Genomic DNA, 13,173 nt, shown 5'->3' on the forward strand with positions numbered 1-13,173 from the left:
TGGTACCAGAGACCAATTTTGTGGGGAATGGTTTCAGGAGGAAACTGTTCCACCTCAGATCATCAGGCATTAGATCTCATAAGGAGTGTGCAACCTAGATCCCTCACATGCACACTTCAGAATAGGGCTCACACTCCTATGAGAATCAAATGTCTCTGCTGATCTGACAGGAGGTGGAGCTCAGAAGCCTGCTGCTCACCACCTGCTGTGCAGCCCTAACAGGCTTTGTACCAGTACCGGTTTGCGGCCCAGGGGCTAGGGACCCCTGCTTAAGAGAGAAGTAAAATGATATAGGTCAGAAATTTGGATTTACATAAAGAAAGGAAGAGCACTGGAGAAGAAATAAGGTAAAATATATTACTGAATTCTAATTGACCTAAAAAATAGCAGTTCACTCAAAATAATAATAGCAACAATGTATTCAATCATGCATATTTCTGTGTATATTTTTAAATGCTTATGTATAACAGAAATAAATGACAGCAAAGACACAAGTGATGGGAGGGAGAATTAGGATTATTTTGTTATTATAAGGTACTCGCACTACCTGTAAAGCAGCATAGCATTCTTTGAAAGTGGACTTGGATTCATTGTAAATGTGTATTAAAACTCTATGGCTGGGATCCCAGGCACTTTGGGAAGCTGAGGTGGGCAAATCATGAGGTCAGGAGTTGGAGACCATCCTGGCCAACATGGTGAAACCCCGTCTCTACTAAAAATACAAAAATTACCTGGGCATGGTGGCGCGTGCCTATAATCCCAGCTACTCGGGAGGCTGAGGCAGGAGAATCACTTGGTCCTGGGAGGTGGAGGTTACAGTGAGCCAAGATGGTGCCACTGCACTCCAGCCTGGTAACAGAGCTAGACTCTGTCTCAAAAAAAAAACCAAAAACAAACAAACAAAACCTCTAGGGCAACTGCTAAAAATGTAAAAAAGAAAAAGAAGTATAACTGATATGCTAAGAAAGAAGAGAAAATGTATTCATATAAAATAGTCAACTAAACTACAAAAAGGAAAAAAAGAGCGGAAGAAAAAATAGGAACAGAGAACAAAGACAACAAAGAGAAATAGTCACCACAAACGTGGTAGATACTAATCCAACTGTATCAATCATCATATTAAACATCAATGGTCATAATATACCAGACAATGGAATATTATTCAGTGCTAAAAAGAAATGAACTATTAAGCCATGAAAAGATGTGTAGGAAACTTACATGCATATTACTAAGTGAAAGAAGTCAACCTGAAAAGGGTTCGTACTGTATGATTCTGACTAGACGGCATTCTGGAAAAGCCAAAACTAGGGAGATGGTAAAAAGATCAGAGGTTGCCAGGGGTTAGCAGGGAGGGAGGAATGAATACGTGGAGCACAGAGCATTTTTAGGGCAGTGAAATTATTCTGTATGATGCTATAATGGTGAATAGATGTCATTATAAATTTGTCCAAACTCATAGAATATACAAAACCAATAGTGAACCTTAGTGTAAACTATGGGCTTTGTGTGATAGTGTTATGTCAATGTAGATCCATCAGTTGACACAAATGTACCATCCTGGTGGGGGCTGCTGATAAATTGATGGTGAGGGAGGTTATACATAATGGGAGCAGGGCATTATGTGAAGTCTCTATACTTTCTGTTCAATTTTGCTGTGAACCTAAAACTGCTCTGAAAATTAAAGTCTATTTTAAAAAAGCAAGTGGTAGAATAGTGTGATTACATTTTGATTTTAAAAATTACATATTTACACTTAACAGATTCAAGCAATATAAACGTTCATTCATATGAACTGTTCATAGTGGTTATTCTTGGGGTGGGGGAAGGCAGGGGATTCTGAGCCTTTCTTTCTTACATTAATGAATGTGAACAATGAAATGAATGAATATGAAAGTTCCTGCAGCCCAAAATGGTTCTAAAAGAACTGACAGAAGCATTGCAGAACCATGATCTGTAATTTTCTGGAATCATTGAAAATCGTAAAAGTATCAAAAGATGGGATGAAAGCCTTGATATTTTTAATAGGGATAGAAAGGCTGTACAATGAAACACTGCAAAACATAAACAAACGAGTCAGGAAACCCGAATTCTAGACTTAGCTCTGCTGGTCCTATGTAAAATGATTGATCCCAAATCTCCTCTTAATGGTCTCAAAACAACTCTTCTTAATAACTCAGTATGGGTGTGCTGCAGTGTAAATCATTGATTGCACGGAGATAATTCAATAGAAAAGAATGACTCATCTACATGATTCAGGAGAAAATATGCTGTATCATTTCTACTTAGCAAGCAAATGTTAACTAATTAAGTTTTGCACTTAAATAACTTTGAAAAATCTACAAAAGTTCAATGTTCATGATAAGCACAGAGTGGTACACCTTTGGTTAATCATTAGAGATAGATTAAATAAGGATTTTCATTCTTGTGTAATATTTTGGAATACAATCTAAATTTAAGTGGGAACAGTAAAAACATTGTTTTCCCTTCGCATTTTTAAAATTGAGCCTAGTAATTAATGTTCCTATAAAAAATTAAAAACTATAACTAGGAAATAATAAAATAATTACTCTCAAATTCTCCCCCCAAGAATAATATTAACATCATACTTCCAAAACAAACAAACAAAAATATTTTTAGAGGCCAGGCACAGTGGCTCATGCCTGTAATCCCAGCCCTTTCGGAGGCCGTGGCAGATGGATCGCCTGAGGTTGGGAGTTTGAGACCAGCCTGACCAACATGGAGAAACCCCGTTTCTACTAAAAATACAAAATTAGCCAGGTGTGGTGGTGCATGCCTGCAATCCCAGCTCCTCGGGAGGCTGAGGCAGGAGAATGCTTGAACCCGGGAGGTGGAGATTGTGGTGAGCCGAGATCATGCCATTGCACTCCAGCCTGGGCAACAAGAGTGAAACTTTGTCTCAAGAAAAAAAAATCTGTTTGGAATATCCAGGGACCAAAAATGACATACAGATAATTGAATTAACATGAATTCTTAAAAAAAAAAATAAAAAAAAAAACAAAAAAAAACTTGCTTCTATTGTAAAACTATTCTTCCTGTAATTATTAAAATTTGAAATACTGTGAAATTCTTTTGAATAAATTGCAAAGAATATATAAATAATGAACTCATTGAATTAGACTTATATTCTATAAAAAAGAGGTAACTATTAAAGGTTTTAGATTAATTTTTACAAAGAGTATATACTTTTACAAATAATGAAAGTTATCAATGGTACAGAATAATGTTCCTTGTATATTCAAAGGATAAACTTTTAACTTTTGACAAACTACCACAAATGGGCTGGATTGTTCGGTATTTTTTGGGCAGCAGGATATCAACATAGAAAATAAATGATTAGGCAGAGCATGGTGGCTCTCGCCTATAAACCCAGCACTTTGGGAGGCTGAGGCGGGTGGATCACTTGAGGTCAGGAGTTCCAGACCAGCCTGGACAATATGGCCAAACCTCTCTCTACTAAAAAATACAAAAATTAGCTGGGCATGGTGGTGCGCTCCTGTAATCCCAGCTACTCAGGAGGCTGAGGCAGGAGAATTGCTTGAACCTAGGAGGCAGAGGTTGCAGTGAGCTGAAATTGTGCCACTGCACCCCAGCCGGGTGACAGAAAGAGACTCTGTCAAAAAAAAAGAAGAAGGAAGGAAGGAAGGAAGGAAGGAAGGAAGGAAGGAAGGAAAAAGAAAGAAAGAAAGAAAGAAAGAAAGAAAGAAAGAAAGAAAGAAAGAAAGAAAGAAAGAAAGAAAGAAAGAAAGAAAGAAAGAAAGAAAGAAAGAAAGAAAGAAAGACAGGAAGGAAGGAAGGAAGGAAGGAAGGAAGGAAGGAAGGAAGGAAGGAAGGAAGGAAGGAAAATGATTAGTTTAGGTCTTTACTTCATATCATCCCAAAAAGTATATCCTTGATAGGTCATAAAACACCAGAAAAAAATGAACTAACATAAAAAGATGCACTAGACAAAAAAATACTCTTTTGAGTACTGAAAAAAAAAAAGGATATTATAAAAGAGAAATATGTATACATAATTTTTAAAGAGAATGTTATAAAACAAATATTAATATTGAAAGCAGTTAAACTGAAAATATATCTGATATAAATAGCATGGGGGGGCAATATAAACAGTAAATTATCACATGGAAAAACATATAGCTTTACAAGTAATTAAATACAAGTAAATTATCAAACATTTCTGAAAGAAACTGTTAATAGTGGTTAATTGCAGGAGAGCTAGAAGACTGAAGAAAATAAACTAAAAAAAACACCATATATAACGGCTGGATGCAGTGTCTCATGCTTATGTAATCTCAACACTTTGGGAGGCCAAAGCAGGAGGATCACTTGAGACCAGCCTTGGCAACATAGCAAGACCCCAACTCTACAAAAAAAAAAAAAAATTAGCCGGTTGTGGTGGTGCATTCCTGTAGTCTCAGTTACTTGGTAGGCTAACGGGGGAGGACTGCTTGAGCCCTGGAGTTTAAGGCAGCAGTGAGCTGATTGTGCCACTGCATTGTAGTCTGGGTGAGAAAGCAAGATCCTATCTCTTTTAATTTTTTTCTTTTCAGAAAGCCCAGACCTTACAAGACACCTTGTCTCTCTCTCTCTCTCTCTCAAAAGAAAGAAAGAAAGATTGGGAGGCCAAGATGGGCGGATCACAAGGTCAGGAGATCGAAACCATCCTGGCTAACATGGTGAAACCCCGTCTCTACTAAAAAAATACAAAAAAGTAGCCGGCCGAGGTGGCAGGCGCCTGTAGCCCCAGCTACTCGGGAGGCTGAGGCAGGAGAATGGCGTAAACCCGGGAGGCAGAGCTTGCAGTGAGCTGAGATCCGGCCACTACACTCCGGCCTGGGCGACAGAGCGAGACTCCGTCAAAAGGAAAGGGAAAGGGAAAGGGAAAGGGAAAGGGAAAGGGAAAGGGAAAGGGAGAGAAAGAAAAGGAAGGAAGGAAGGAAGGAAGGAAGGAAGGAAGGAAGGAGGGAGGGAGGGAGGGAGGGAGGGAGGGAGGGAAGGAAGGAAGGAAGGAAGGAAGGAAGGAAGGAAGGAAGGAAGGAAGGAAGGAAGGAAGGAATGTAAGATGTTGAATGTTGTAGGATATTAGCATAATAGTTCCCTGAAAGCATCACCAAGACAACCTGTTGATCAAAACAATCTGTTGATAACACAAAGCTGTGTTTATTTTTATCATGGTAAGGAAAAACACTACCTTGACATACGTTGGTCTTTTTACTATGAACTTGTTTAAATGCATAGTAACAAATTCATTCTCATAATTTATACTTAGACTATTATTATAGTTTTGTGATTTGAGAACATGAGAATGGTCAAATTAGTGGGCCCAAGAAAATTTGCTGAACAAATATCTTTAAGCCTACTGCCAAGACTGTAAAATATGTATTTCTCTGTGTGTTTATATATGTTCAGACATATAAATAGAAATTTTGAGAGTACCTTTATTAGCACTTAAAATACTAGCACTGTAAAATATGTATTTCTCTGTGTGTTTACATATGTTCAGACACATAAATAGAAATTTTGAGAGTGCTTTTGTTAGCACTTAGCTTTTTAGCTAGTTTTTTTTTTTTTTTTTTTTAACTTGTTGTTTTGGGACATATTTGAGAGAGATTACCAAGTGGTAATTTGCAAAAGGAGTTTGCAGTAAGAGGCCTATATCTTATTTAAAGGATATCTTACTTTGAGCTTAAATTATTTTACCATTGAGGTTGCATCCACAGAGCATCAAGTACAGAGCTGGGTACAAGGATATGGGCTAAAGTGTGCTATTCTCATAATCATAACTTCTGACATGAGAGACACCTGTGTTGTATCATGCATCCAGGAGAAGGAGATTCCTTTTGACCTATAAAGAAGGGAAGGACCATTACTTTGGTATCTTGTAAGTGGACTCTTGTGAATAAGTTGAAAGATCTCCAAATAGGATCACTTATTTACAGGTGCCTTATCTTCACAGAAACTATAATTGACTTCTAAACAATTTCAAGGTACAAAGTACTTTATTAACTCGAGTGAACTCTGATTGGCTTAAGTAAGCCGTATGATGGTTTAAAACTCACTGAACTCAGTCAAGCCAAGTGACTTAATAGTAACACAGTTTTTCTAAAAAGACAGTTTTCCTAAAGATAGGATATCTCTTGCAAATGACTGTCATACTGTAACGGAGCTTTGGAAGGTTCTTAACCCTACTAACAAAGGTTGCTAGCAACTGCTAGAAGGAAAATGAACTCATTCTCCAATTATATTAAAATTCTTCTGAAGGGCATACCCAACTTTGGCTGGGTGTGGTGGTTCATGCCTGTAATCCCAGCACTTTGGGAGGCTGAGGCGGGCGGACCACTAGAGGTTAGGAGTTTGAGACCAGCCTGGCCAACATGGTGAAACTCCAGCTCTACTAAAAAAAAACAAAAACCAAAAAAAATTAGCTGGGCGTGGTGACACATGCCTGTAATCTCAGCTACTCGGGAGTCTGAGGAAGAAGAATCACTTGAACCCAGGAGGTGAAGACTGCAGTGAGCTGAGGTCATGCCACTGTACTCCAGCTTGGGTGACAGAGCAAGGCTTTGTCTCGAAAAATAAAAAATAAAAGGGTATACCCAACTCAAAATGCCTTGAATGAAAATACTTATTGGTTCAAATAACCAGAACCCACAGCTAGACCAGTTCTCAGGCTTGACTTACTCTAGTGGCTCTGCTCCATCTCCCTCTCATTGTTTTGTTCTCTTTCGCCATCAGTGTAATCCTCAAATAGGTGGGTGAGATGGCTGCATGTTTCAGGACTCACATCCACATACCACAACACATAGTAAAAGGAGAAAGGGTCATTTCCTGTAGGTCTCCCAGAAGAAACCGCCAGCAAACTTCTCCTGGCATCTCAGTGGTGTAAATTCCTGTATCAATTCCTTACAAGGATGAGGTTACTCTTGGATTAATCGGGCCCATCCTGAAGCTGTGGTGAGGTCAGCCTTCCCTAAAGCACATGGGCTACATGGAAGAAGAGTGATTTCTAGGACAAAACCAGGGTTGCAAAAGAAGGGAGAGATGAAGTCTGGATAGGAAGCCAATGATGTCCATTAGAAATAAACCCCTAGTTTTCTTCTAGTCCAGATTCAGGATAATGTGAGAAACAATCTCTACTATTTACCATCATATTGTAAAAAGGATTTGTAGTGGCTTACAAAAACATGTAAAATATAGCAAGATACAATGTGAAGAAAAAAAGAATAGAAAAAAGAAGATAAAACGAGGGACAAGCCCATTATACAAAATTCATTCAGTATGATCCTGCCCACTTGCTACATGTGGGCTACAATTTTGACTCTGAGCTTCCTTCCTATCTACCAATGAAAGGAGTGAAACTTAATCAGAGACTATGTCAGTGAGGCTTCTTTTGGTTGCAAGGGACAGAGATCGAAATCAAAATGGTACAAACAAAAAATTAAAAAGAAAATGTATTGGCTAATTTAATAGAAAAGTCCTTGAATGGATCTAACTTTAGGCACAGATGGGTCCAGAGTCTCAAACAACATCCTCAGGACGTTTGCAACTGTGTTGGTTTCGTTTTCAAGTAGGCTCTTCCCACTTGATGGTAAAAATGGCAACAAAAGCTCTAGACTTATATGGTCCTTATGACCAGTAATCCTAGCAAAAGGAGTGTCTCTTTCCTGACAGCTCCAGGAAAAGTCTTTCGTAGATTCTGAACAGCCCTGTTTGTGTTGTGTTCCTAGCTCTGGACCAATGAATATGGACAAAGGAATGAGGCATTCTGACTGGCTAGCCAATTCCCCTCCCATGGGCAGGGGAATTGAAGCTATGTGATTAACAATCGCACCAGGAAAGCATCATTATTCAGGGGCAGCTTCAGAAAGGAAAAAAGCTAGGCAGACAATAATAATAATAATAATAATAATAATAATAATAATGTCTTTATAATGATATAATTCCATATACAAACCAATTGTTCAGAAGCCCAGCTACTCCTCAGGCTAACATTTAAGAAAAACATTCTCTTCTAGGGTTCCAATGACACACTTATATAAATGTTTTATACAGCTGTTTTCTTTTCTTTTTTTTTTTTTTTGAGACAGTCTTGCTCTGTTGTCCAGGCTGGAGTGCAGTGGTGTGATCTCAGCTCACTGCAACCTCCAGCTCACTGCAATCTCCGTTCCTCAGGCTTAAGCAATTCTCCCACCTCAGCCTCCCCAGTAGCTGGAACTACAAGTGTGCACCACCACGACCAGCTAATTTTTGTATTTTTTGTAGAGATGAGGTTTTGCCACATTGCCCAGGCTTGTCTCAAACTGCTGAGCTCAAGCAATCTGCCTGCCTCAGCCTCCCAAGAAGCTGGGATTACAGACATGAGCCACTGTGCCTAGCCTTGAATACATTTTCAATATAGACTAGCGGCATAATGCCAATGTGGTCTGATTTTTTTTTTTTTAAATTCTGTGAGGAACCAGAGCAATACAATCCAAATACACAACATTGTGATTTTAAAGGATAAAATTTTTCATCTGCACAGGAATGGGTGGATTGAATATTTTCATCACAACTCTTGGTTGTAGGGGAAAAAATATCCAATCAAACCAGTGTAGCCAGTTTCCTGAAAGATGTAAACTAGAGAACAACTAAGAAATAGTATTTTGCTTCCACCAGTGTCTTCAACAGTGCCATGTGACACTCCCTTACCTTGTCTTTTTTTTTCCCTTTTTTTTTTTTTTTTTTTTTTTTTTTTTTTTGTGAGATGGAGTCTCGCTCTGTCACCCAGGCTGGAGTGCAGTAGTGCAATCTCGGCTCACGGTAACCTCTGCCTCCTGGGTTCAAGTGATTCTCCTGCCTCAGTCTCCCAAGGAGCTGGGATTACAGGCACGTGTCACCACACCAGCTAATTTTTTTTTTTTGAGATGGAGTCTTGCTCTGTCATCCAGGCTGCAGTGCAGTGGCATGATCTCGGCTCACTGCAACCTCTGCTTCCCAGGTTCAAGCCACTCTCCTGCCTCAGCCTCCCCAGTAGCTGAGACTACAGGCATGTGCCACCACGCCCGGCTAATTTTTTGTGTTTTTAGTAGAGACAGGGTTTCACCATGTTAGCCAGGATGTTCTCTATCTCCTGACCTTGTGATCCGCCTGCCTCAGCCTCCCAAAGTGCTGGGATTACAGGCATAAGCCACATGGCTAATTTTTGTATTTTTAGTAGAGACGGGGTTTTACCATGTTGGCCAGGCTGGTCTTGAACTCCTGACCTCAGGCACCAGCTTCAGCCTTCCAAAGTGCTGGGGTTCAGGTGTGAGCCACCGCGGCTGGCCCCTTCCCTTGTCTTGACCACATCTCAAGGCAGATCCTACAGCTTTTCGGTCTCTTTCAAGTATGAAAAGGTCCAGGCTAATCTAATCTGAAACTTCTTTCTCATATCCATTTTCTAAACAGCTTTATTAAGATGAAATTACATACAATTCAACCACTTGAAGTGTTCAATTCAATGGTTTTTAGCATATTCACAGAGTTTTGCAACCACTGCCACAACCAATTTGGGAACATTTTTATCACGCACCAAAAACATCAACAACAACAATAACAACAACATCCAACTTAAAGCTTTTCTCCTTTATTGGCTCAGGGACCAGTTATTTCTAGGGAACAAAGTGTCATTCCTTTTATCATTTTTCCTTGTTACTCAATTCCTCCTTCCCCAATTCCAGGATTTGAGCAGGGAGGTGAGAACCTGGAGAAGGGGTACAAAAGTAATTTTGCTGGCTCAGGGACCACTGATGAATTTTTCAGTATGTGAGACTTTGAATGCAAAAGCTGGAAAAGTTCCAAGCAAACGAGGATGGCTGGCCACTTACGAACTGGTGCTGTTTGTAATTCACTCTTGCTTGATCAAAGGCTAACCATAAAAGTTTTCAATGGGCTGGGCGCAGTGGCTCACACCTGTAATCCCAGCATTTTGGGAGGCTGAGGCAGGAGGATCACGAGGTAGGAGTTTGAGACCAGCCTGGTCAACATGGTGAAACCCTGTCTCTACTAAAATACAAAAATTAGGTGGGCATGGTGGTGTGCACCTGTAATCCCAGCTACTCTGGAGGCTGAGGCAGGAGAATCATTTAAACCTGGGAGGCGGAGGTTACAGTGAGCCGAGATTGTGCCACCGCACTCCAGCCTGGGCGACAGAGCAAGACTCCGTCTTGGAGGAAAAAAAAAAAAGTTTTCAGTGTTTCAGCTGCTTTCCAAGCAGTCCAACCTGAATTGTGTCCTTCAGCAGTATAATTTCCCGCTACTAGTAATGTTAAGTTTGATTACTGGGTTAAGGTGAAAACAACCAGATAGTCAATTATGACATTTTCTACTTTTATGACTAGCAAGTAATCTATAGGGTGATATTTTGGCACTGTGGATATTCAGCTGCCATTCAACATTTTATCAAATGATTTTAGCATTGGTAATCTTTGACTGATTTATTTCACTTGGAGCTAATTACAAAATTGTTATTTTCTAATTCTAAGAGATAAAAAATGTTGCTGTGAACATTCATGTACCAACTTTTTGTGAGGACGTATGTTTTCAATTCTCTGGGAGTATATACCTAGGAATGGAATTGCTGGGTCATATGGCAACTCTGTGTTTAACATTTTGAGTAATTCCCAGACTGTTTTACCGAGGAGTGGCACCATTTTACATTCCCATCAGTGGCATATGAAGGTTACAGTTCCTTCATGTTCTATCCAACACTTGATATGGTCAGACTTTTGGATTACAGTAATCCTAGTGGGTATGAAGTGGTAACTCATTGTGGTTTTGATTTGCATTTTCCTAATGACTAATGATGTGCATTTTTTCATGTGCTTGTTGGTTAATTGTATACCTTCTTTGGAGAAATGGTTATCTTTTAATGTTGAATTGTAAGACTTCTTTATATATTCTAGATATAAGACCCCTATTGTATATATGATTCGCAGATTTTCTTCCATTCTGAGGGTTGTCTTTTCACTTTATTGATGCCACTTTGAAGCATAAGAGTTTCCAACTTTGATAAAATCCAATTTATCCAATTTTTTCTTTTGTCACTCATGCTTTTGATGTTATGTCTAAGATGGCTTTGCCTGACCCAAAGGTCACAAAGATTTACTCCTGTTTTCTTCTAAAAGGTTTTTTAATTCTTAAATTTAGGTTATGATCCTTTGAGTTAATGTTTGCATTTGGTATAAGGTAAGGGTCAAACTTTATTCTTTGTATGTGGATATCCAGTTGTCCTAACACCATTTGTTAAAAAGACCATTCTTCCCCCCACTGAATTGTCTTGTAATCCTAGTCAAAAATCAATGGACTATAATGTAAGTGCTTATTTCTGGACTCTCAATTGTATTCTATTGAGCTATATAATTATCTTTATGCTAGTACCACATTGCCTTAATTACCGTAGCTTTGTGCTAAGTTTTGAAATCAGGAAGTATGTCATCCAATTTTGTTCTTTTTCAAAATTGTTTGGCTATCCTGGGGAATCTGCATTTCCAGATGGATTTTAGGATGAATTTGTCAACTTTTACACAAAAAGGCAGTTCTGCTAGACTCTGCAGATCAATTGAAGAGTGTTGGAATCTTAAAAGTAGTAAGTTTACCAATCTATGAACATGGGATGTCTTTCCATTCATTTCTTCATTGTTAAGTCTTTTAAAATTTCTTTCAACAATGCTTTGTAGTTTTCAGTATACTGTCTTATGTGTTTTTTGTTTTGTTTTGTTTTGAGACTGAGCCTCGCTCTGTTGCCTGGGCTGCAATGCAGTGGTGCGATCTTGGTTCACTGCAAACTCTGCCTCCCAGGTTCAAGTGATTCTCCTGTCTTAGCCTCCCAAATAGCTGGGATTACAGGTGCCCACCACCACACCTGGCTAATTTTTCTATTTTTAATAGAGACAGGGTTTCACCATGTTGGCCAGGCTGGTCTGGAACTCCTGACCTCACATGATCCACTCGCCTCAGCTCCCAAAATGCTCCGGTTACAGGTGTGAGCCACTGCGTCTGGCCTGTCTTAAACATCTTTGATTAAATTTATTCCCAAACATTTTATTATTTTTGATGCTATTATAAACTGAATTTTTATTAACTGCATTTTAGGATTGTTTGTTTTCAGTGTAATGCATTACAATTGGTTTTGTATACTGATCTGTGAGTAGGAAAACTCAAGTGTTTTTTCTGTTCTCACAACAATCAACACAGAGCATTTTTAAAAAAATTTTTTTATTATACTTTAAGTTCTAGGGTACATGTGCATAACGTGCAGGTTTGTTACATATGTATACTTGTGCCATGTTGGTGTGCTGCACCCATCAACTTGTCAGCACCCATTAATTTGTCATTTATATCAGATATAACTCCCAATACAATCCCTCCCCCCTCCTCCCTCCCCATGATATGCCCCGATGTGTGATATTCCCCTTCCTGAGTCCAAGTGATGTCATTGTTCAGTTCCCACCTATGAGTGAGAACACGCGGTGTTTGGTTTTCTCTTCTTGTGATAGTTTGCTAAGAATGATGGTTTCCAGCTGCATCCATGTCCCTACAAAGGACGCAAACTCATCCTTTTTTATGGCTGCATAGTATTCCATGGTGTATATGTGCCACATTTTCTTAATCCAGTCTGTCACAGATGGACATTTGGGTTGATTCCAAGTCTTTGCTATTGTGAATAGTGCTGCAATAAACATACATGTGCATGTGTCTTTATAGCAGCATGATTTATAATCCTTTGGGTATATACCCAGTAGTGGGATGGCTGGGTCATATGGTACATCTAGTTCTAGATCCTTGAGGAATTGCCATACTGTTTTCCATAATGGTTGAACTAGTTTACAATCCCACCAACAGTGTAAAAGTGCTCCTATTTCTCCACATCCTCTCCAGCACCTGTTGTTTCCTGACTTTTTAATGATTGCCATTCTAACTGGTGTGAGATGGTATCTCATTGTGGTTTTGATTTGCATTTCTCTGATGGCCAGTGATGATAAGCATTTTTTCATGTGTCTGTTGGCTGTATGAATGTCTTCTTTTGAGAAATGTCTGTTCATATCCTTTGCCCACTTTTTGATGGGGTTGTTTGTTTTCTTCTTGTAAATTTGTTTGAGTTCTTTGTAGATTCTGGATATTAGCCCTTTGTCA

This window comes from Rhinopithecus roxellana, chromosome 11, assembly GCF_007565055.1.
Source record: "Rhinopithecus roxellana isolate Shanxi Qingling chromosome 11, ASM756505v1, whole genome shotgun sequence".
Classification (NCBI taxonomy): Eukaryota; Metazoa; Chordata; class Mammalia; order Primates; family Cercopithecidae; genus Rhinopithecus; species Rhinopithecus roxellana.